The following is a 25,563-nucleotide window of genomic DNA, read 5'->3' on the forward strand; positions in this document are numbered from 1 at the left end:
TCCCAAACCACACATAGCCCAATAAAGGCAATAAACTGTTTTACAAAGGATTCGCTTGTACAAACAAAACGAACGGTTGCGTCGAAATGAACGGAGTTATTATTGCTAGCTCACTGTATTTTAACTAGTAACATGGATTAATAAAAACAAAAAGACAGACACAATGGGCCCGATTCGGATTTTGAAATAGACATCTATTAGACATCACCAAGATACGATAACGATATGTTTAAGATATAACCTGTCAAATTTGACATTTACGCGATTCTGGAGATACTCTTGAACGATTTCCACAGGATATGACTTAGGGCCCGATTTGGATTTTGAAATAGACATCTATTAGACATCTTTTAGACATCACCAAGATACGATAACGATATGTTTAAGATCTAACCCGTCAAATTTGACATTTGCGCGATTCTGGAGATACTCTTGAACGATTTCCACAGGATATGACTTAGGGCCCGATTCGGATTTTGAAATAGACATCTATTAGATATCTTTTAGATATCACCAAGATACGATAACGATATGTTTAAGATCTAACCTGTCAAATTTGATATTTGCGCGATTCTGGAGATACTCTTGAACGATTTCCACAGGATATGACTTAGGGCCCGATTCGGATTTTGAAATAGACATCTCGTCGCTGTGCCTACAAAAGTCGCCATGTGTTTTTAACCTACTTTACAGGAGACACAAAAAACTGTTTATTTCGATAACTATTGAACATATTCAAATCATATTTTTTATGATAAAAGTATTTGCACTTTAACATATATTACGGAATTACCTGAAATGATATTTTAGTTTCAATAGTGTGAAAAATTTTTTTTTTTATAAATATGTTACATAGCGATTTTTGTTTTAGTCGTTAAAACCGCTAAGTGTCTTAACCAGTTCATAGGTAGATTTAAATAAAATGATGTGGTGTTCAATAAAACAGAAAAAAAAAACTTTTAAGTCGATATAATGGAAATTTAATTATGATTGAATAGTCTACGTACTTTTTTATTATAACTAGATATTACTACATATTAATATTTCCTTGTTTGTAGGCAACACAAGGGTCACTGCGGTATTTGCGTGGCTTGTAAATTGAAATTTTGTTGTCTTCTAATATTTCTTTAAACTTCTTTCTCCCAACACAGCATACGAAAAAATAATTCAATCGACTCTTTTACATATATCCTGGTACTTATTATTTTCCTTTGAAAAGACATGAATAATTAATAATGTATTTGTCTGATGTTTACTGCTTTTTTTTTCATTTATTATCTAAGTTTGTGTTACAATATTAAACACGACACGATATTGCCTAGCTGAGTTGAAAAGAAACCATTTGTATTTAAGATATTGTATTTAAGACCCTGCCTGTGAAGGCGATGGCCCTGGGTTCGAATCGGGTCCATATTGGGTCGCATAATAATTGATTGTCCTAATGTAATGTTACGCATAAAACTCATTTCGCATTATTGTTAGGTATTGTGCTGGAAATATTAACATTTCTGAAAAATTATAACACAAACCATTTGCAATGCAAAATATTTTCGAAAATACTTTCTGTTTCAGTTGGAGAAAAAATTTGCGAAAAGAGATTTATGCGTAACATTACATTATGACAATCAATTATTATGCGATGAGACCTTAATAGGACCCCGTTCGAATCCCAGTAAGGGCATTTATTTGTGTGATGACACAAATAATATTTGTTTCTGAGTCATGGCTTCGTCATGGTTGTATTTAAATATTTATATATTATATATATCGTTGTCTGAGTACTCACAACACAAGCCTTCTTGAGCTTACTGTTGGACTTAGTCAATCTGTGTAAGAATGTCCTATAAAATAACATGATTTTTTTTTTCTTTAAGTAATGCATAAATGCACTACATGTTCATGTTATAAAGTACATTGCGCTAACTTTATTATTTTTTTTTATCAGAGATAAATCAAAATTACATAATTTTTTGATCCAAAAGCATCGGTAAACCAGAATGGTTTGTCTCGATACTCCATTCCGCAGTACTTAAATAAGTAAATATACAATAGGCAAAACATATTTCTATTTTTTATGTAATTTTTCATTCACTTGTTACCTTTATAACTGCCAACAACTTGTAACGAAAACTCACAAAACTCAATTATTTGTACACACACGTAATAACATACGGTAGACTGGATACTGGATTGTTATAAGAAAATTCCACCATGTGTCGTAACAGACACGGTCTGGGAACATAGCATCGACTCCAACTTGTACAAAAATTATCGCTATGTGCGAGGAACTACATATCGGGCGCAAGCGCATCTAATCATTTTTCAATAAACTAGTAGAAAATATCGCTATGTGTCAAGAATGACATAGCGAGCGCACGTCTGTAATTGCTGTTGAAGTAAGCTAATGTAGTTATGTGATTTATTCCAGTTAGCGATTATAGGAAGAGCATTCATTGTATGGGCATCACATACCTACATTTGTTAAATCCTTAAATAGTGAAATAAGCTCAACGCTGTTTTTGGAGCATATGCGTATGGAAATAAGGTTCAAAATGGCATTAAAACCTAAAAATCGACAAAAATCACATAGCGACTTTTGTAGGCACAGCGACGATCTATTAGATATCTTTTAGATATCACCAAGATACGATAACGATATGTTTAAGATCTAACCTGTCAAATTTGACATTTGCGCGATTCTGGAGATACTCTTGAACGATTTCCATAGGATATGACTTAGAGATCCAATTCAAATCTAATAGATATCTTACTCTATCTAACGTAAAAGTGACATTGGTTGCCCGAATTGCGCTGCAAAAGAGAACTAGTTGATATCTAAACTATAACGCATCTAGAATGGATCTAGTACGTGTCGTCTCTTGTGAATATCTTGAAGTTCGAATGCGGCAGAATGTTGCTGTCCGGAAATTCGACATTTGCGGCAGCAATGCAGTATGCAGTGATTTCGCGCTGTAATACCGCTGCAGTAATGCTATGGGGCTAAGATGGTCGATTTTTTACCATCTGTCGTCACATTCTAATAAGTATGTAAGTGCGAAAGTGCCGCATGACATGACAAGTGATAAAAATGCGATTATGATACCGCCGCTGCGCTGGTGTTATGTAGTCTGAATCCGAATGTCACATGTTACCTTTAAAAACAAGTCAGTTTTTAATTTTCTTTTTATTTTTAATCAGGCGACGACAAACGATTATATACTAGAGTCAAACCAAGAAAAGTCTACAACGGATTTAATAGCCCTCGCAGTGCAAGTGTTATTTTAAACGTCAAACTTCTATGAAATTATGACGTATAAAATAACACTTGCACTGCGTGGGCTATCAAATCCGCTGCAGACTTTTCTTGGTCCGCCTCTACCCAAACATCAAGGTTTAAAGTAAGCAGTAACTCTACGTATTAAGAGAAAATTTACCAATAAAATTGTATGAAATTCGCATAAGGAGAACCACCTTAAAACCAAATAGTAGTTTCAATTTACACGGAAGCGGTTCGGGCTCATCACAGTGTGGCATATCGCGACACTATGCATTCTTAATCATCATCATCATCATTTCAGCCTATATACGTCCCACTGCTGAGCACAGGCCTCCTCTCATGCGCGAGAGGGCTTGGGCTATATAGTCCCCACGCTAGCCCACTGCGGATTGGGGACTTCACATACACCTTTGAATTTCTTCGCAGATGTATGCAGGTTTCCTCGCGATGTTTTCCTTCACCGAAAAGCTAGTGGTAAATATCTAATGATATTTCGTATATAGGTTCCGAAAAACTCATTGGTACGAGCCACGATTTGAACCCCCGACCTCCGGATTGAAAGTCAGACGTCATATCCACTCGGCTACCACTGCTTCGCATTCTTAATATATGTATCTATCTATAACCTGACATCAAACAAATGTAAAATTACAGTTACAGAAAAACTGAAATCCTTAACCTATGAAGAAATAGAATCCCTTATTTCTTTTGCAGTATAGATGTATTAATAGTAGAATCATACTCACACACACACACACACACACACACACACACACACACACACGCACACACACACACGCACACACTTAATAATAATAAAAATGTATATTTTAGCTTAAGTTAGTGTAAGGTAGTTTCTAGATTAGATTACACTAAACTAAATCAAATTTTAAATGTATAACGAATAAATTGTTAGAACAAAAATGTTAGCTGGGAAGAGCGGGGTCTCCTGTCACAGGTATAATTATACTTACTAGGAGACTCCATTAACTGTATTGTTAAAACGAAACCTTTACCTAAATATATAATTTTTCATTTTCATTTTCATTTTTCATTTTCAATATTACCTATTAAAGCGAAGCTTTCTGCAAGCGAAACAGAGACACTTTAGTTCGCGGCATCAAATAACTGGTTACCTTCGATAGTGTTGAAAGCCACAACAGACTGGCGGATGGAAGTTGACAGTTTGAGCGTTTGCCGCAAGTCATACGCTTTTAACATTTTAATGTCCTGCGGGCGCAGCACGGTTCCATTTTTATCGCCTTTCACTATGCGCGTCCTTTTCGCACTTACATACTTGTTAGAACGTGACAGGCATGGTGACAAGGGATAAAAAAGCGACCGTACTACGCCGCCTGGACGACATATTTCCATTTGTGTTGCAGAAGAAACGAAGAAATATTGATTGCCACGCGCAGTTAGGTACATGTCATCTTGAAACTTAAATCAGTGTCAATAGAGGTGACAGCAAGGTGTCATCTGTTGAGCATTAGCATGTCGAGCACTAGTACGTTTGCCTTATCAGATGATCGTCTTTTGTGCTTCCATTAAGGTGACAGTCCATTTCCAACGACAGCTGCATTACTGTTGATTTTACTATGGAAATTGACAATGACAGCGACGCGTTCAGTACCGGTAGTGCAGCTGCGGTTAGAAATGGAATGTTACCATTAGTTGTCTCAGGTCACCGACAATTATGATTGAGAGCTAATCGCTATATCTAGTCGTTTGAGCTACCACTCAAGATATGAGCGGCCGGGTGACACCTTGGGGAGCACGATTGGATTTCCTACTACACGGGGTCTAATGGAACGCGTACTATTTGTGCATAGCTTGTAGACAAACTTTGGAATTCAGAACTCCTGCAGCGGTATCATGGTCGCGTTTTATCACCTGTCGTGTCATGCGTCACTTTCGCACTTAGTTGATAGAACGTGACAGGCATGGTGACAAATAATAAAGAGCCGGCCATCTTATGGCTCCTCTACACGATGGACCAACGTCGGTCACTCCAAGGGACGCAGCCATGCGGTATAATGAGATAGCAATATTACTTGCTCCCTCTAACGCATAAATGCGTCCCTTGGAGTGGTCGGCGTTGGCCCATCGTGTAGAGGAGCCATTAGCCCTTCTGCGCGGATATGATGGTCGTTCTTGTCTACGTGACGCCGTGATAAAACGACGTCCCTCACTTTCAATCGCCTAGTGTTATAAAGTGACGGATATTTTATTACGTGGATAAGGTCATCCATAATACGCTTGCAGGTCGTTTTAACGATTATGCCAAAAGGATTGTCTAAAATACCAAATAAAATGAGTAAAAATTCTCATTATATTAAGGTCTGGTCCATTATTTGCTAAATTAAAATTTCTGACAACTTTTCCTTACTTTCCTTTCCTTCTTTCTTCCTTCCTTTCCTTTCCTTCTTCTTCTTCTTTTCCTTTTTTTCTTTTTTTTCTTTTTTTCTTCTTTTCCTTTTTTCCTTTTTTTTATTTTTCCTGTTTTCTTTTCCTTTTTTTCTTTTTTTTTACTTCCTTTTATTTATTTTTTTGATATTTGGTAACTTCGGGAATTTGTACAATGCTATGCACACATAACAAAAAGTTCCTAGTGCTCGACATGCTAATTAATGCTTAACACGCTGCTGCCACCTTTTTGGATAACTAGCGACCTGCCCCGGCTTCGCAAGGGGTAACAAATGATATAACTAAACCTTTCTAGAATCACTCAATTGATAGGTGAAAACCGCATGAAAATCAGTTCAGTAGTTTTTGAGTTTATCGCAAACATACATACACACAAACAGACAGCGGCGGGGGACTTGGTGAAGTGATAACGCAAGATTAATCAAATTGTCACGTAGTGGAAAAGTGACGAGTATTCTGATGTTTTACCTTATTGTGATAGCTGGCTCAAGAAAATAAGCCAAATTTCCGAGTGACTTTTCCGCCAGTAATCCAAGTTAACCCCCTTCACTCATGAGGGCCTACCGCGAACCACGTTCGACGTGTTGCCTCACTGTCACACTTACGTACGTATTTACAAGTGCGACAGAGAGTCAAGACGTCGAACGTGGTTCGCGGTAGGCCCTCTGTTTCTAAGTATAAGTACGCAATGATTTACCGAGGAACGATAAATCAGCAATGAAATATCGCTTGCAAGTATTTGTTAATTAGATTCCGGATATTTACAGGGAATTTGAGTTATTCCATTCATTGTTTTACGTGCTTTTTGGAAAGGGGATCATCGATTTTCGGCCGACTTAGTACCATCGCCACACACACATCACATGTTAACTACTTCGGTGGACCTTATGCCTTTTGTAATAACTTAATAATAATATGGTCCACCGATGTACAGTTAGAAGTGTTGCTGTTTGTACAATCGCGTTTATGTTCATAGGTACTATTCTATTAATTAAATAGGCATTTTATTACGCGAAACAGTTTTAATATTGGGGGTAATTGCAAAGAGAATTAGAAATACAGAATAAAAAGACAACTATTTCATTTATTGTAGTATAAACACACAATAAAAGTAACTTAATAGGTATAATTGGGAAAACCTAAGTATAAAGGCGAACTTATCCCTCAGAGGGACCTGTTTATCATAAATGATTGATTCTGAACCATGACCCACAAATGACGATAATAAAGCCAACATTCAGACTCAATTAAAGTCCACTGCGGTAACATAATGACTCGATCGTTCGGTTAATGCGCGCTCATTTGACGAGATCGCTCCGCCCGGTATAATTAAAGATGAATTTATTATTGCTCGTAATTAGAAGGTTTTGTCTTTTGTTCGACTCGTAATACGCCCCTAATTCGTTAAGCACTCTTATGAATAATTATAGGGATTGTCGAGTTGTTAAAATCATCGCTTAAGCCAGAATTATTTTAAGTCGCATTAAAATAAGAAAAACGATTACAAACTTTTTGACTGCGGTTTTTTCGAACAGAAGTATAAGTATCTTGGGGATTTAATAAAAATGTTACCTGGAACGTCTCCATTGGACAAATTTTTTTATCTTAGTTACTCATGACGCTATACGGTTCAGATCATAGTTTGGTATAAATGAAGGAATCCCACAAAGGGGTACCAAAGCTTCACTTCGCAATTGTGTTCTATTTATTGGCAAACCGTAAGATTCTTTAAAACGTGTGCTTTTGATGCTTTTTGAGACGAGCGTGAGTGAGGACGTATGGTATTACGAGCCAGGCAATCCTAACGAAATCACGTATTCTTAGAACCAAGGTAAGTATTAGGTATATAGGTACAGGATATTTCTATTAGGTCAATGCCTGTAAAATCTTCGCTGGTCTCAGGTGTTGTAAAGGCGGTGAAATAATAAGTGGACTGTAGTATAACGCTGGTTTACTCTCAAAATTACAAAAATACAAAAAGTGGCAAAGTGGATTGTCGTTGGGATTCAAGAGATGACAAAGTAAGTTTTTGAAAGCTCTATAACTGTCAAAGCTTTGAATATAAAATTGCCATAGTAAAATTTGAAACATAGAGATTTGAATGATGATTGAATTTGTACGTTTAATTGCATATTTTAATTAAAAAATAGACAATTTGAATAATATTAATTGTAAGAACATATTAATTGATACATAAAATTAAATTATATTAAAAACTGTGAAGTTGATTTTTATTGCCGACATTAAAATTGAGCTTAAGAAAAAGGATCAAAAATGTATCCATTTTTGAACGTTTCTGAACATGCTCCCGGCCTTGAAGTCTAGATCTTCAATTATTTGTCGACAGGGAGAGAGCAGATGTTGTTGTAGGCTCGTCGGATGACCCTTCTCTTTGTCTGCATGTTTTTGTTCCGCTTGCGACGCCGTCGCTGCCACGAATGCCTCGGACGACTCGACCGGTTGACAGAAGAGAAAAGGTGGCAGTTTTGTCCTTCACGCCAATCAGAACGCCTTCCTGGAGTTCCTGTTGATGAGTGCCACGAACGTTGAATTGACGAAGTCCTGGAGGCAGTAGTCTGTGGGTGTGGCACGAAATTTGTGGATCGTCCTATAAGGAAGTGGGAAGGAGTTAAGGAACCGAAGTTACTTTGGTCGTCTGACATTAAAGTCAGCGGTCTTGAGATTGAAATTGCCCTAATTTGAATCAGTAGTGCAGACATCCCTTCGTATGTTATGTGCAAATGCCGTGTTAAAGAAAACTGAATGCGTTCGTATACCTCCAATGACGTCGATGCATTACCAGACATTATTGTCTGCGTTTTACCCTGGCGCGCAATGAATTGGCGCAAGGCTGCAATGAACGCATGTTTATTTAAATGTGAATCTAGCTCGAGTTGCACTGCTCCCATGGCAAGGCACACAAACTCACAAATAATCCCGTTTTGGGTGAATATCAAGATTGGATCAGAATAATTGACTCCAGTCTCAAGAAATGAATGTTGTGACTCAATGTCACTGAATATTGAACTGAGCAACACTGGATGTTTGAGGTCGTAATCGTAACTGGAGTTGCTCAGTCTTCCCCCCTCACGGACGAGATTGCCATCGCCGAGAAGCGGACAAAGAGACCGTGAAGGAATTGGGTCTCCTTGAGCCTTACGCGAAAGTAAGTTATTGGAATGCCCGCGCTCTTTGTGTATAATATAGCCTATTTGTTCGGCTTCTGAGCGACGCTCCACTGAAAGACACGTAGCTGAAGCATGCTGACATGAATGCCCCAGGACTGCAGGCGACTCCTTCAACTGCATGGATACTTTGAATTGCCTGTCAGGATCAGTTTTTGTAAACTGCTCCTCACAAGCGTTTTGTTCTGGCGTCAAGCTGTGCCTAGGAACAATTGAATGTAACTCCCGAAATAGCGGGACGTGAATATTTGAATCTGGTGGTATTTCATGTGAATTGATGAAGTCTGAGTTGTGCGCCTTGACAACGGTATTAGCAGCGCTTACCTCCGACTCATTGACGACAGAATTACGCCGCGAATCCTTTTGGATCAGCACTTGCGCAGACGACATGCTCGCGAAGTAGGTATCTTCGAAGAGAGCCCACTCCTCTCTGATATCCCCTTCGCTTGTAGACGCAGACAACAACTCGATATCCGTCTGTAATGCATCGAATTCATCGTATATAGGCACTGTATTGTCGAATCTTAATTGTAACTCGGCAAGCTGCAAATCACTTAATTGCGGTTTGGCTGCTAGATTCGAAACGAACTTTTGAAATGTAATAAGTTTGCCTTTAATAACCCCGCACTTGTAATTTAGTTTCCTTAAATCTTGTTCATTAGACATTGTGAATAAAGGTATAAAGTAACAACCCTACTCAAATAAAATAGCAATAATATGAATTTAAACAAAATTTGCTCTGCGAAATTGCCAGGCGTTTAATCTTAATGCAATATGGATCGGAGGTGCAATAAAATTATGTAATCACTTAATTACCTTGTTTACTTCCTCCCGGCACAATGCAGTTTGCTATAGAAATCGATTGACTAACGTGTTCACGTGCGGTTATTTTAGTTTTAAATTGAAATTAAGCTAGTGAAATGTTTAATTAATTACTATTTTGATTAATGTACAGTTAGGTATCAAGTTTGAAGTGAAATTGTGAAATTAAATCTTATGTATTACTATGAACTGTGTTATGAGGTTATATCTGCCTACAATTATGAATACCGTTAATGAATACTATTGAATTGAATATCTACTTGCTAAACTGAATCAAATAATGGCAATGAAGACTATGAATCTACTTTCTGCACTAGATGGAAAAGTAGTGAATATATTTGAATATGTTTGAAATGAATGGATGGTGCAGCTACAAAGGAAAACAAAGGAAATGTAAATGGAATAAAAGGAAAAGGAACGATCTCACTTTTTCGTGCTTGTCCTAGTTCTCCTTCTGGATTGACTGCTCCTGGATTCTGAATCTGGATTTTGGTTGAAGTTGATCCCCACTGGATGCTCCTGGACTGGTCTGGTTGGTGCTGGATGGGCTGAATTCCGTAACTGACTCCTGGTTACGGCTGGATTCCCTCTGAAATGGGATGCTCCGTGTGTCCGTCGCTGCTTTGTCCTGACTGATGGGACGCAATGAATATCAGCTCTGGAACTTGCACGTAGCTGGATGTGCCCTGCGCCAACCTGGATGACCCACGGCTTCACTGGAGAAGGTCCGTTGAATAGATGGAGCTCGACTCGATGCCACAATCTTGCCTTCTCGCAATTCAGAGGCTTCGTAAGGACCATGTAAAATCTTCGCTGGTCTCAGGTGTTGTAAAGGCGGTGAAATAATAAGTGGACTGTAGTATAACGCTGGTTTACTCTCAAAATTACAAAAATACAAAAAGTGGCAAAGTGGATTGTCGTTGGGATTCAAGAGATGACAAAGTAAGTTTTTGAAAGCTCTATAACTGTCAAAGCTTTGAATATAAAATTGCCATAGTACAATTTGAAACATAGAGATTTGAATGATGATTGAATTTGTACGTTTAATTGCATATTTTAATTAAAAAATAGACAATTTGAATAATATTAATTGTAAGAACATATTAATTGATACATAAAATTAAATTATATTAAAAACTGTGAAGTTGATTTTTATTGCCGACATTAAAATTGAGCTTAAGAAAAAGGATCAAAAATGTATCCATTTTTGAACGTTTCTGAACAATGCCCTTATTACATTAAATATGCCCTTATTACATTAAATAATCTTTCAAATAGACCCATCAAAGGTTTAGCATCGCTTAAATGAATTACCATCAGAGAACAAAGCCTTGTGATTGTCACCGTCCATTTTAATTTTAATACGTCTTAGGAAAGGCGGTCTAATTACGCGCTCGAGATTTTCCCTATAAAAAACCTCATTTGAGCGTTCTTGCATTTTTTATTTTGCTAAGCTCCTTTTAGGCAGTGACCTGTTGTTTTAATTGATGCTACCATAGATAAATAGAATACTCTTTATTGGCACACCTCAGTAAAAAGATAAAAAAAACAATCGATTAAATGTAGAGGCAGACAACAGGCGGTCTTGTCGCTAAAGAGCGATCTCTTCCAGACAACCTTTGGGTAGCGGAAACAGAGAAATAATCGAAGAAGTAGGTGTTGCAAAACCATGTGACTGCGCTTGCTACATTTGAGAGGGAATTTAGGAGGCGTACATTTTGATTCTGATCCTGAGTAAGAGGTCCAGAGGAATGAAGAGGTCCTGAGCATGATAGGAGAAAAGCGATGCTTGTTAAATGCAAAGGCATGATGTTAGGACATACGATTGGCGATTACTCCACCAGGAAGAGCAAAGCTGTTAAGTTAAGATGATAATGATGATGACATTCTGATTGTAATAATAGATTAATAACACGTATCTGTCATGCTACTTCAGCCAACCTCAGCACTTTTTGTACCGGGACTGACTGAAATAGCAAGACATGTTCGTACGTTTCCGTGAAAATACGTTGGAAAATAATTTTGAACTACATCTGTATGTATATCGAATTTGTGCTGCAGTTTGTGTAATTTAAAAACAAACTATAAAGTAATTAGTCGAATGCTTTTATTGCTATTGTTTATTCAATTAATAATAGCGCTTTGAAAATCTATTAAAATGTTTTTTAGTTATTAGGCATGATTCAATTTAGCCACTGAAACTCTGCGAACGAGTTGACATTTTAAAAACTCTGCCAAGTCGGAATTTCTTTTTCGTTTCGCTATTTATCCTGAGACTCAATCGTGTCTATTCCTATATATGTCTAAATTTTTAATCATATAAAATATTTTGTCAGTTTATTTACCGTTATGAATAAACTATAAAAAGCAGTGGTGGCCGAGTGGATATGACGCCTGACTTTCAATCCGGAGGTCGCGGGTTCAAATCCTGGCTCGTACCAATGAGTTTTTCGGAACTTATGTACGAAATATCATTTGATATTTACCACTAGCTTTTCGGTGAAGGAAAACATCGTGAGGAAACCTGCATACATCTGCGGAGAAATTCAAAGGTGTCTGTGAAGTCCCCAATCCGCATTGGGCTAGCGTGGGGACTATAGCCCAAGCCCTCTTGTGCATGAGAGGAGGCCTGTGCTCAGCAGTGGGACGTATATAGGCTGAAATGATGATGATGATGAATAAACTATAATAAAAAATCGGGTGGAAAGTTTATCGATCACACAGACAAAATTAAAATCTACCATAAATAAAAGGTAATTCAAAAAATTTGATTTCTAATATTCTCTTTTCTTGAAGGTTTGAATGTCGTACCGCTTCGGAAATACCGAGGGCGACAGTTTATCTGTGCAAGGCAGGTAGTTGTCATTTTTCGTTTGTCATGAGCCAAAAAGTCCGTTTTTTGTACTTATTATTTGTTAATATCATATACTATTCGTACCGCATACAATAAGACGGGTCATGCGCCAGTTAGTAAGTTAGCAACCGTTGCGGTCAGCGCGTCATCAAAACACATTTTTCCAAATTACCTACCCACGTCACGTTTGTATAACGATGGCCACCCTAACCTAAAAGTTGTCATACCCCTTCGCCGAAAGCTTTTAAGAGATAAGCCGAGTCAATTTATTGTGCCGTTACCCGGTTCGCCGGGCAAGACCGTCCGCGGGCATAAATTGTGTTGTGGATATTGACTGACCTGGATGTTGGGTTCATCTCTAATCGCTAAATGGGTTACAAAAAAGTAAAAAAATAAGAATATTGGAGCAAACACATACACAATGGAGGATTTCGTTCGTTTCCTAGAAAAGCGAAATCGAACCACATAAATAGAAACAGAATAAGGAGTACACTGAGAGAAAAATCATCACCAGGAATTAAAAAACAGTTCTGTACTGGGGGAAAAAATGAATTTTTAGTAATAATTATGGACGTTTCACTATTTCTGTAAAGTTTATTTATTTCTACAAACAGCTCAGTAATTGAACAAACAGATAATAGAAATCTCAAGAACTAATAGAAATTGCAAAAGTCAATTTGTTCCTATTACTTAGTTAACTCTCCTTGTCCCGGATTAAGTTTATTTTTGTAATTCTAAGTGTACTTTTGTTGTACTTTTCTCTCAGTGTATGTATATAATGTATATTATAATATATAATATAGTCATTGCACATGGCTAAGTTCTTTCACTATATTTAGACGGCAATTTTCTATAACTCAAAAACTCTATAACTATATACTCGTATTGTACCTTAGGGCTGGAGGTACCTACTTAGAAACAAACTAGTGTTTTTTGCATTCGCAGCAAACGCCATATTTAAACAACGCCATAATAGTAATTGGTTTCATCAAAGCGTAGGGCACTGGAGGCCTTGTTAAACAAAAAAATACACACAAAATTTTATCAGTAGGTACCGTAAAATGGGGTGAGTAGGGTCAAAACTGAAATTAAAACCTCGATAACATTTTATTTTTATATATGAACACTGAATGGTGTATATAATATGTGTTCCGGACGTTTGTATGTTAGTTTTTATTTTATTTTGGGTAGTTCCATTTCATAACTTTGACGATAAAGAGGAAAACCCACCTCACCCCGTAGTGCCTCGTATTTGGGGTGAGAGGGGTTTTCATACAAAGGTGATTTTGGAAGATTGTTGGATTGATTTTTTTTTATTATGCGTATTACTATAGCTCCATTTTAAATTGGAATACATTATTTTTGTAGCAGTAGCCTTAAAACCCCTTCTCACCCCCCTCTCAAACCTTCTCTCCCCATTCATAACCCACCTCTCCCCGCGAAACCTACTCACCCCGTTTTACGGTACCAGTTTATAATTATCAACTAATTAGGTTTCTTACTGAGGCATAAATTTACTTTACTATGAATCCTTGACTCTTGAGTGAGTTTTCAGTACAAAAGTTTAACTGTATTCTCCAACATGAATTAATGAATATCGTAAGTTTGTATGTATTTGCGTGGACTTGTGTCATTTTGGAATAAAAGTTTAGGTTTCTCCGGAGGCAGGTGCTAAAACAGAGTGAGATGGCGGATATCGCGTATTTGAAGTACAGTTGAGAACGCGCTGAATTTGAGGAGGGTTTATTTTACAAACTCCCAGCCATACCGTCTTGGCTATTAACTAAAAATGTAGAGAGTCAAATAAGGTAGGTTGCTTGACATAAATGGCTTTTGTCAGTCAGTCTATATAAGTCTTTGTCATTTTTCTTTGTAAATAGTTATATTTCGATGCAAGCTTTTATAATAGAGTTAAACCAAGAAAAGTCTGCAACGATTATGACAGCACAGGCTGTGCAAGTGTTAGTTTAAACGTCAAACTTCTATGAAATTATGACGTATAATAACACTTGCACTGCGTGAGCTACCAAAATCGTTGCAGACTTTTCATGGTGTAACTCTATACGACTGTACTTTTCTTAAAAAAAGTATTCTGATAGTAATCGAGGCTATTTTTATGAGGTAACGTTGGTTTATTACAAAGTATAAATAAATGGAAATAATTATTTTGGAAATAAACAGTTTTGATCCCTATAGATAGATATGAGAATTTACAGTACATATGGTGCTACTTTACCACCCTAGGGTGGGATTAAGGACAATACGTGCTTATGTCAAAAATGTAAAGGGCCATAAGTCCTGTAAAATGTTTGTACATTTCACGTGCGAAAAGGTAATTCGCAACTCGTGTCGATTTTAAAACGCTCCCTTCGGTCGTGTTTCAATTTATCGCAAGTCGTTGCGGATTTCCTTATTTTCGCACTTGGATCGTAATGTACCTACCTACCTGTACCTACCTTGTACCTACCTTGTTACTACTATTCTGCTACTTTTCCAATTTTCAAAACTCCGACGGCACATCAGTGAGTAGAGTTCAGTAATACGCGGCCGGTAGTGGCGACGACGTGACGCTCACCTCACTTCCGTCTCAGCCCGGTATTCCTACACTTTAGATACCTAAACTCCGGTATTTGTACGTTAGGTACCGGTATTTGTGAGCTAGACCGGTACGTGCTTTTAGGTTCGAGCTGACCAAGATTAACTCTTGGTAGGTTATTTATTTTATGGAACGGATGGACCACTTCCAGTTTACCGTTAAGGATGTCGTGTTTTTAAGTTTGTTTTCTCTTTATTTAAATTTGAAGCGGTGGTGGCCGAGTGGATAAGACGTCAGACTTTCTATCCTTTCACACGTGATACAAACTGCCGTATTCGAACTTCAAGATATTCACAAGAGACGACACGTACTAGATCCATTCTAGATACGTTATAGTTTAGATATCAACTAGTTCTCTTTTGCAGCGCAATTCGGGCAACCAATTTCACTTTTACGTTAGATAGAGTAAGACATCTATTAGACGTGAATTAGACCTCTAAGTCATATCCCGTGGAAATCGTTCAAGTGTGTCTCCAGAATCGCGCAAATGTCAAATTTGACAGGTTAGATCTTAAACATATCGTTATCGTATCTTGGTGATGTCTAAAAGATATCTAATAGATGTCTATTTCAAAATCCGAATCGGGCCCAAAGCATTACTTTTGCCTGTGCAAAATACTTGTATGTTTAGATCTGTATCTATACAGTTGAGCACTTTCATAAAGTATGCTAATATAGAAATAGCTGTAATATTAAAATAGGCGCAATAATCTAAAAACTTTCTATTTGAAGAAGATTTTCAGACGCAAATACAAACAAAATTATGTTCTCATTGCAGCAAGTTGAATTAGTTTTCTAATTGCGTAGATTCGTTAATCGAACACTACCATGATGAACCGACAAAAACACAATAAATACTCGTAGTTGGGAATATGTGAAATGTTCGAAGTTTTTAATTTGTGGTTATTTTAAATCTAAAATACAGAATGTTTCAAGTCTCAATCCTACAAGTGCCATCATCAAAATTCTTACAGACGAATTAAACATTACGAATGGGCGAAAAGCAAGGAAGCAAAATATATGTTATACGGCGCGTCGTGTGAAATTTGCGACGGAAGATATAGCCGTCGCGCGGAAGTTCACCTTTTATCTCAATTACTCAGTTTACTGTGTATACTTCTGTTTAAATTTTTGCACGTCAGGTCCCTTGGCTATTAACAGAAGCACTTCATACTTTATTAACACTCCTGCGCCGCTTATCAAGGCTTCTTGCATACCGTTGCTGTAGTGTACTCGTAGTAGAAAGTGGTTCTAGTTTAGTCAACCCACCAAAAACATAAATGTAAAAAAGGATAGCCAAGTTCAATCCAAAAATTATGCTTGGCTGTGGGCTTCGCCGCAAAAATAATGGAGATGTAAATGAGTGCCAAGTTCTATGCAAAATCCAAATATGTATTTATAGGAACAAAATAACGTTATGATACTTATAACAATAATTGCTGTTATTAAAAAAAATGTGAGATCTTAAAGTAGGTTAGATTTGACTTGGCCAGTTTTCATTACATCAGTCATTTTATAAAGTTACAAATAAATATTTGCTATTTTCAAAATTACGCCGCTTTCGAAGTTAACGCAATGCACCTTTGGCACCCAATTGGACTTATCGACCAAAATTACTTTCTATTTTTTTACAAGCTTTTATTTTGTTTCACCTGACCGTTGTCTGTCTGTCTGTGTGTAATCAATCTTGCAAGTTAAATTTGATCCACTTCCCGGTTTCCGATTGAGCGGAAATTTTGCATACATACGTAAGTCGGGTGACAATGCAATATTATGGTGTCATCGAGCTGATCTGATGATGGAGACCGGAGGTGGCCATGTGATAAAACAACGAATCCTAATTGTGTTTGGGGTTTTTAGAATTGTCTCGATGAGCATTTGTTGCCTGTGGAAAGAAAATTAGCGTTAAAAGCTTGTGCCAAAAATGAAATTTTTGCCAAAAACTTTTATGAATATAATTTGAAGTGGTTGTCGCGTTATCCCTTGCAATACACAAACAAATAATGACTTACGGTTCTTTGTTATCAACAAATACATTAAACACCATTAAACACCTATTTTATATTCGACGTAATGGGGTTGGCAACTGTCAAAGGTTTGCATAGATGGCGCCATCATAGCTTGCCCCTTTTTATGAGTTTTGGCTTAAAGGGCATACAGGGCATAAAATTCCATTAAAAAAACTAAAATACACAATTTCAGGAATTGACGGGGCAAACTATGCTGGCGCCATCTGTTAAATACTTCGACCGGCCGACCCCATTGAAGGAATGACGTATCTAAAGCTTAGTTGTTTCGTTTGTCAAACTAATAAATGTCCGAGTGAATGCTCGAAAACAAGCTTATACAGTCAGCAGCAGAAGTTGCTAAGCGGGCGAGGAGTTCAAAATGAGCTTGACGCGACTTTATTGTTAAGAGAATAAGAGCGAGTCAAGGTAATTCTGAACACCTCGTCCGCTTAGTAACTTCTGCTGCTGACTGTAAACCGACTTTGACTTTGAAATGCTGACTTTTAGTTCGCATTCAAAACAATCTATTCGAGTACATTATTTTAATACCACGAGGCTATCGAACAATATTATCACGGCCCACTTGTTGTCATTTTTAGGGTTCCGTACCCAAAGGGTAAAACGGGACCCTATTACTAAGACTTCGCTGTCCGTCCGTCCGTCCGTCTGTCACCAGGCTGTATCTCACGAACCGTGATAGCTAGACAGTTGAAATTTTCACAGATGATGTATTTCTGTTGCCGCTATAACAACAAATACTAAAAACAGAATAAAATAAAGATTTAAATGGGGCTCCCATACAACAAACGTGATTTTTGATCAAAGTTAAGCAACGTCGGGAGGGGTCAGTACTTGGATGGGTGACCGTTTTTTTATGCTTTTTTTTTTGCATTATGGTACGGAACCCTTCGTGCGCGAGTCCGACTCGCACTTGCCCGGTTTTATATTTCTGAGTTGTCATATTGCCAACTCTTTATTCGTGAAGGCATGTTATTTTTTATTGATTTATTATGATGCCGATTGATAGATGAGACTAGAGGTACAAACAAGGTATTAAATAACCGAAAGACTAAAGTGGCAAAAATATGAATACATTAAGGTGTGTACATTATTTTTGGATTCCGAGGGAGAGGGAGGGAGAAAGCGAGGGAGAGGGGGACACACAATTAAATATCAAAGATATATATAAAGATATATATATAGATAGAGATATATAAAGATAAAGAACTGCTGAATTTGTATTATGATTACCAAAAGAGATATAATATGATTATTGATAAACACTGAAAATAACTATCGTCTTAGGGCCTAATCATACAAGGCCATACAAAAAAGGAATTGAAGGACATGTAGGAAATTTAGTTCAATTTGTTTTGTATAAAAATTTAACGTTTATCGAACTTAATAATAAGTACTATAAGTAGGACCGGAGGTTCGTTGAGACCATCGGACTCAATCTCACACAACTTCAAATGATGTTATTAAATTGAATTTAATTTAAAAGTAAAAAAAATGAAATTTTATCGCGTTAGACCCGCTAATGACATTAATTAGGTAATTTAAAAGTGATCCTCAAAGCAAACCATCAATTATAAACCTGTCAAATACAGTTTATTAGCGTTTATTTTTAACAAATTTTACTACCAAATTTTTTTGGCTTAATTATTTGGTTTTAGCAAATATAATTTCTAGGTTGGGTTGATCAAAGGAATTTAGAAACAGGAACCATTTGATTTTGGAGTTTTATTTAATAAGGGTATTATTAACTACTATGAAATTAAATAATATTTAATGAACCTAAATGATTAACTACCAATAAATTAATCATTTCCAGGACACAACATTCGAGATACAGTCAGCAGCAATAGTTGCTAAGCGGGCGAAGTGTTCAAAATGATCTTGACGTGACTTTATTGTTAAGAGAATAAGAGCGCGTCAAGGTAATTTTGAACACCTCGACCGCTTAGCAACTTCTGCTGCTGACTGTACATTAAAATCCGTCACAACATGTGTTCTGTTATTATTTATTTATTTATTATAACCAAAAATATTTATAATTACAATTTAATTTAATTAAATTTAGTATTAGTTTTTAGTTTTATTTTATATAGGTATAAGTTAGTTTATTTTTATTTTTAATATGTGTATCTACCTTATAAATAAAAATAAATATTACAAAGATATGTATTCAAAAATATTACTCTCTTTGTCAGCCTCTCAGCTGTGGGAAAGCCCGACAGGCTATATCAACTATGATATTTATTTATTACACATATGTATATATAAATAGCTGGGAGACCGAGCTTTGTTCGGAAAACATAAAAACTCAAATATGCGCGTTTTATCGATATCGATATTTCGTACCAAAAAACTTTCATATAGCAAATTTCATCGATATCCTTAGAGCGGTTTCTGAAATCCCCAAAACATATTATAAATAGGTGTATATACAAGAATTGTTCGTTTATCGGTATAAGATTTAAAATTTCTCGGACCCCCGGGCCTGTTCCCAGCTGAGGGGGAAATAGGCCCACTTTCGAAAATCTTAACAATAACACTGTTCCTCTCAAACTCCCCGTCAGTTTCCTACTCAACATCCAAAATCACAATTAAACTGCCAGCGAACGTCGCTTAATATAATTAAATTAATTAAGAAGCAACACTCCCATTATCTTACTTTCAAATCGAATTGTTTTAGAATATGATAATTGCTACAAGCTACCGACGCAGAGAAGTTCTTAACAGACATTCCACTTGCTGTTGCTTCTTTTGGTATTTCTTTGAGTTGCAATGTTAAAATGTATTGTAGCTTTTACTGTGCCTCTATGGAAACGCAAGGTACAACGTAATATTTTAATATTTTTGGTGTATAGCAATAAAATTTAATTAGATGAATATACAATAGCAAACACCGACCGACCGGTCTGGCCTAGTGGGTAGTGACTCTGCCTGCGAAGCCGATGGTCCTGGGTTCGAATCCCAGTAAGGGCATTTATTTGTATGATGATACAGATATTTGTTCCTGAGTCATGGTTGTTTTCTATGTATTTAAGTATTTATATCTTATATATATCGTTGTCTGAGTACCCAAAACACAAGCCTTCTTGAGCTTACCGTGGGGCTTAGTCAATTTGTGTAAAAATGTCCTATAATATTTATTTGGACTCGTAATGAACAGGGCCAAAACCCAGTTAATGACCAACGGCGCGAAACATACGGTCAGCGTTGATGGGCAGGATATCCAATATGTCGATGAATACATCTATTTGGGCCAGATAGCATCCTTCGATAACAGGCAGTCTAAAGAGATCGATCGACGCATCGAAAACGCCTGGAAGAGCTTCTGGTCCATGAAGGCGCTAATGAAGGGCAACCTTCCACTGACACTAAAACGCAAACTCATCGACATGTGTATCCTGCCTATCCTAACTTACGGCGCCCAAACTTGGTCATTAACGGAAGCCCAGAAGTCCCGACTCAAGATTTGCCAGCGAGCAATGGAGCGCAGCATATTAGGAGTTCGCAGAACCGATCGGGTTAGGAACACCGATCTGCGCTCCAGAACTGGTATAGTAGATGTGGGTGTTAAGGCCGCTAAGCTTAAGTGGGATTGGGCGGGACACGTCTGCCGTATGCACCCGGATCGGTGGGCCAAAGTGGCTACCGAATGGACACCGCAGATTAGCCGGGGCAGAGGTAGACCAAAAAAGAGATGGCGGGATGACCTTGACGCTTTTTGCAGCGACTGGCGGGAACATGCACAAAACCGTGACGAGTGGCGGAAGAAGGGGGAGGCCTTTGCCCAGCAGTGGGACACAAACTAGGCTATTAAAAAAAAAAAAATATTTATTTATTTATTTATTGTAGCTTTTAATGTGTCTCTATGAAAACGCAAGGTTCAACATAATATTTTAATATTTTTGGTGTATAGCAATAAAATTTAACTAGACGAATAAAAAGTAGAACACAATTTACCTAAAATGTTTGAGTGTTTATTACCTAATGGAAAAATTGCATGTGAGGGATTGCAGCACAAGACAAGAAGTATTTTAAATGTTGTACTTGATAGATTCCAATTTAACAATGTTATGGTTTATACCTGGTTTTGATATACCCTTGACCGCGCATTTCAAGCATTACTTTCATCGGGTAGCCGGTAGTCAAGGCCGCAAAAAGAAAGAGAGAGAGGGAGAGGGAGAGAGAGGAACCGACGGATTACCCCCGTCGTATCCAAACGACCACCTTCTGCATCTTGTTCCAGCCTCCTAGCGTGAGTGAGAGACTGCGAGAGAGGTGCGAGAGTCTCAAATATTATTACCTACCTAATTATTAATTTAACGCAATTTTCACGAGTATAAATTGAGTCCCAGATTTGTTTATAAAATAATTTTATACTTAGAACAATTTTCATCGACATGTTCTACGGGCGGCGCGCGAGACAGACTGCAATTATAAATGGCGTGTCGCTGATCCCCGACTAATTAAGGAGACACGTCACAATCAGTTTGTTTCTCGCCTTGTGCCGACCGTTTGCCGACTTCGGAATCTTAGGCTTCCGTAGTTGCCTATAAATAGGTTTTCACTGATTAGCTATCAGCTGAAGTAAATATGTTTTTGGCTAAAATTTCATTTTTGGTACAAGCTTTTATCGCTGACTGTACTTTTCTTACGACAGACAACTAATACTCATCAAGACAATTCTAAAAACCCCTAACACAATTAGGTTGCGTTGTTTCATCACAGAGTTCCTATGACCACCTCCTGTCTCCATCGTCAGATCAGCTGGATGGTACCATAATATTGCATTGTCATCCGATTTATACATGCATGCAAAATTTCAGCTCAATCAAAAACCGGGAAGTGGATCAAATTTAACTTGCAAGATTTGATTAGGTATAGACCAACAGGCAGACAGACAACGGGACAGGTGAAACTAAATAAAAGCTTGTAAAAAATGCGTTAACACATTCACTCCCCGTAAGGGAGCTCTCTGTTCGTACGCGCTTTTCGCTAGATGCGGTTTTTCCCGTATTGTCGGTTAAGGAGCCCACAGATCACCGGTTCGCTGGACGATATCAGCCTGTCAGCTAATTACAAAAGGTGATAGTTCCGAACAACTGACAGGCTGATATGGTCCATCGAACTGGTAATCTGTGGGCTCCTTTACGCTCGCAGCACGTAGCTTGCGCCGGCAATGAATTTGTTTTTTTTTCTTTTACGTGTTGCATTTCGGTGAAAGAAAATATCGTGAAGATGTGTGTGGTATTTAAACCTGCGCAGTGGGCTCAAGATGGTCGCGGATGGTTTCTAAAAACATGTACCTACCTAACTGAGAACACATAACTTAGTATCTCACGAGTATGAAAGGACACATGACACGATACATGATAGAACTGACCGTTATCTCCATACACAATTTTAGCTATATAAAACTGATTGACTACTTACCTATATTATATAATTTGTAATTAGTATCACGCCATTTTAACCATTTGCGTGTTTTACAAAAATCGAAGTCCATTAAAACAGTGCAAATAGTTGCTCTCATCGGCGCTAATGAAATCAATTAATACGACGCAAACAACTGCTCTGTTTGCACTCGCCCTTACCGACGTTCGCAGAGCTTTTTTGACCAACCCATGTACTGAGACCTCTAGGAGTCTAAGGGCCACTTGCATTATTCCACTAACCCGGGGTTAACCCGATATCCAATTGTACTGGTGATCATGGTAATTCCAGGTTTAACCAGTTAACCCCGGGTTAGTAAGCTAAGCGGGACCGTAAATGCGGAGGCCCAAAGCAAACTGTTTGACATAAATTATCGTCTTGAAGTGTTCACTGACAACGTACCATGGGCCAGTGGAAGATTTTATAAACATGACGAGTGCAGCCTTTACATATTTGAAAAAAAAAATAGCTTTAGATTGTAATTTTTTAAGAAAAGCATGTACCATTAGCTGAAGTATTGTTCAATTTTGCATTGACTGTACAGTGTATTGTGATCGCCATACGATAAAATAATTCCAATAAAAAATGTGTATTACTTTTCGATTAGCATTGTAGATAAACGATTTTTATCTCTACTATAACTCCTCCTGTGACGTATTCTGCTGCTCTACTATTGTAAAGAGTTTATTTAGGTTTTATATTTGAATATCATTTAACTTATTTTAGAACCTTGTCACTGTAAATAATTGAATACCCACGGGTTACCATCTTCTTCGTTATACTCTTGACAGAGTGGTCGTGGCCATTATGTAGACTTTTGAGCAACTTGTTTAAAGAAACGTCGCCATTCCTCCCGTAGAGCTGCTTTCCGTGAGCATTCGCTTACTGTGGCCGACACACTGGCTTTCATTTGGTCGGTCCATCTCATTGGCGATCTTCCTCTAGGCCTGTCACCTCCCACTCTTCCTTGCACAACTAGGCGTTCTATGGATGTTCCACCTCGCCGAGACGTTACCATAACAGTCTTAAAAAGATCGTCATCACACCAAGACCTATTATTGTAAATTTTATCTGTAAATGTAACGAGTATATAGTGCTGCGTTTAACAATCGTTTCGGTGAATAGCGTGACCATCATACCTCCTCTTCCTAGATGACGAGATTATAATCGTGTCTTCCTAAATGGCGAGTCCAATAGCATCTCATTGGCGGTGCGCACTGTAAGCGTTAGGAATAACAGATGAAATGGCCCCGCGATCGCCAGGAACCGATGGAATTACACTTTGCAAACTTCCAAGGGGTAGACTGGGAGTAAAAATAAACTCGGTCAAGTGCGATAGCCACTCTGATACTTTTGCTTTTCCAACGTATTTGTTTCAATGAAAATACTACAACGTATGTAGGTAACGCTAAACTCACTATTATCATGTTTCTAACACCACAAAATAATAGGGCTAACTTAAACAGTGGGGAGACACTTCTCCTTTCGGGCAAACTCGGCTGCATTCGGCTCAGCATTGCTCCGAGCAATTAGGGTTGGCACCACTTGACGTACTTTTGTGTGCACGACCACAGATAACTTGCATTTTGACAACCCTAAATAGCCGAAAGACATACATTAGAAAGGGATAGCATAATTCATCCCTGAACCGCTGTCAAAATTCGGTTTTGTAGGAAGTGTCTGTACCGTAGTACTATTATTTATTCTGTGCTTTAAGTCCGGTTCAGATTTGATGATTTGCTATAATTTGATCTGGTTTTGATACGACCTTGACGATTGTCTTGGCGATTGGGGCTATTCTTTTATTTAGCGCGACGCGGGATATTTTTCGCCTAGTGTATCCCTGGCTTTACTCTTCGACTAAAGCTAGCCCGTACAAACCCCTCGCTATAGACCTATATCCAAACTTTTCGTCCCTTACTGTTAAACAATTCAACTTTGACCTTTAGTCAGAAGTTTGCAAGATAACAATGACCTTGATCGATACTCAGACTATACATTTACGTCAATGTCTGTCGTAATGTACGTATGTGTTACGTGTATATCTGCTTCTTACATGTAGGCTGATTCTGATTCAACAATTTGATATGATTTTTTATTATTTTGATACGACCTTATTGTATCGTGATTCGACGAGCGTCACCAGCTTACACAGGTTTAACTTTTTTTTATCAAGCAGATACGTATGCAAGTTACTCGTATACTAAAAAATGCACTAAATATGATATTTTCTGCATTTTGCCCGAATTGAAACTTTTTTTTTCATTTCTCTTATTTTATGCTGATGAGTAATGTAATCAGGAATCATCTCGATAGTTATCTCGCTCGTAATTATTGGTGCGAGCGAAAACGACTTGATTTGCATCTTGAGTACATTAATAAACCTCAAGATGTACGAGTAAGAAAGTCTAAGAGACGACACGTACTAGATCCATTCTAGATACGTTATAGTTTAGATATCAACTAGTTCTCTTTTGCAGCGCAATTCGGGCAACCAATGTCACTTTATGTTAGATAGAGTAAGATATCTATTAGATGTGAATTGGATCTCTAAGTCATATCCTGTGGAAATCGTTCAAGAGTAGGTATCTCCAGAATCGCGCAAATGTCGAATTTGACAGGTTAGATCTGAAACATATCGTTATCGTATCTTGGTGATGTCTAAAAGATATCTAATATATGTCTATTTCAAAATCCGAATCGGGCCCCTAGTCTGTAAACTAGATCCTTATAATACCTTTCTATGTAGAAAATCACCTCGCAACTTCTTTACCAAACGCCTGAGATATTAAAGTCGTATTGCTATAGTTCGTGAGGCGTATTCTTATTGTAATAACAGGTTATGATTTCGATCTGGATTTGATCTATCATTGACAAAAGTGAGGGTTCTGGTTGAAGATGTGTTATTTTTTACAAAATTACAATCAGAATACGCCTCTGTATCA

At 37.6% G+C, this 25,563-nt stretch overlaps 2 long non-coding RNA genes across 2 annotated transcripts in view; one reads left to right on the forward strand and one right to left on the reverse strand.

Moving 5' to 3' along the window:
• Positions 1 to 25,563, reverse strand: part of LOC134665749 (uncharacterized) — a 249,205-nt gene that overhangs the window by 97,512 nt on the left and 126,130 nt on the right. The gene's annotated exons all lie outside the window — the stretch shown is intronic.
• On the forward strand, positions 9,575 to 10,855 carry LOC134666283 (uncharacterized). The gene is made up of 2 exons (XR_010098468.1): positions 9,575 to 10,036; positions 10,211 to 10,855. It is a non-coding gene; the product is annotated as an uncharacterized LOC134666283 (long non-coding RNA).

The sequence above is a fragment of the Cydia fagiglandana genome, chromosome 7 (genome assembly GCF_963556715.1).
Source record: "Cydia fagiglandana chromosome 7, ilCydFagi1.1, whole genome shotgun sequence".
NCBI lineage: Eukaryota > Metazoa > Arthropoda > Insecta > Lepidoptera > Tortricidae > Cydia > Cydia fagiglandana.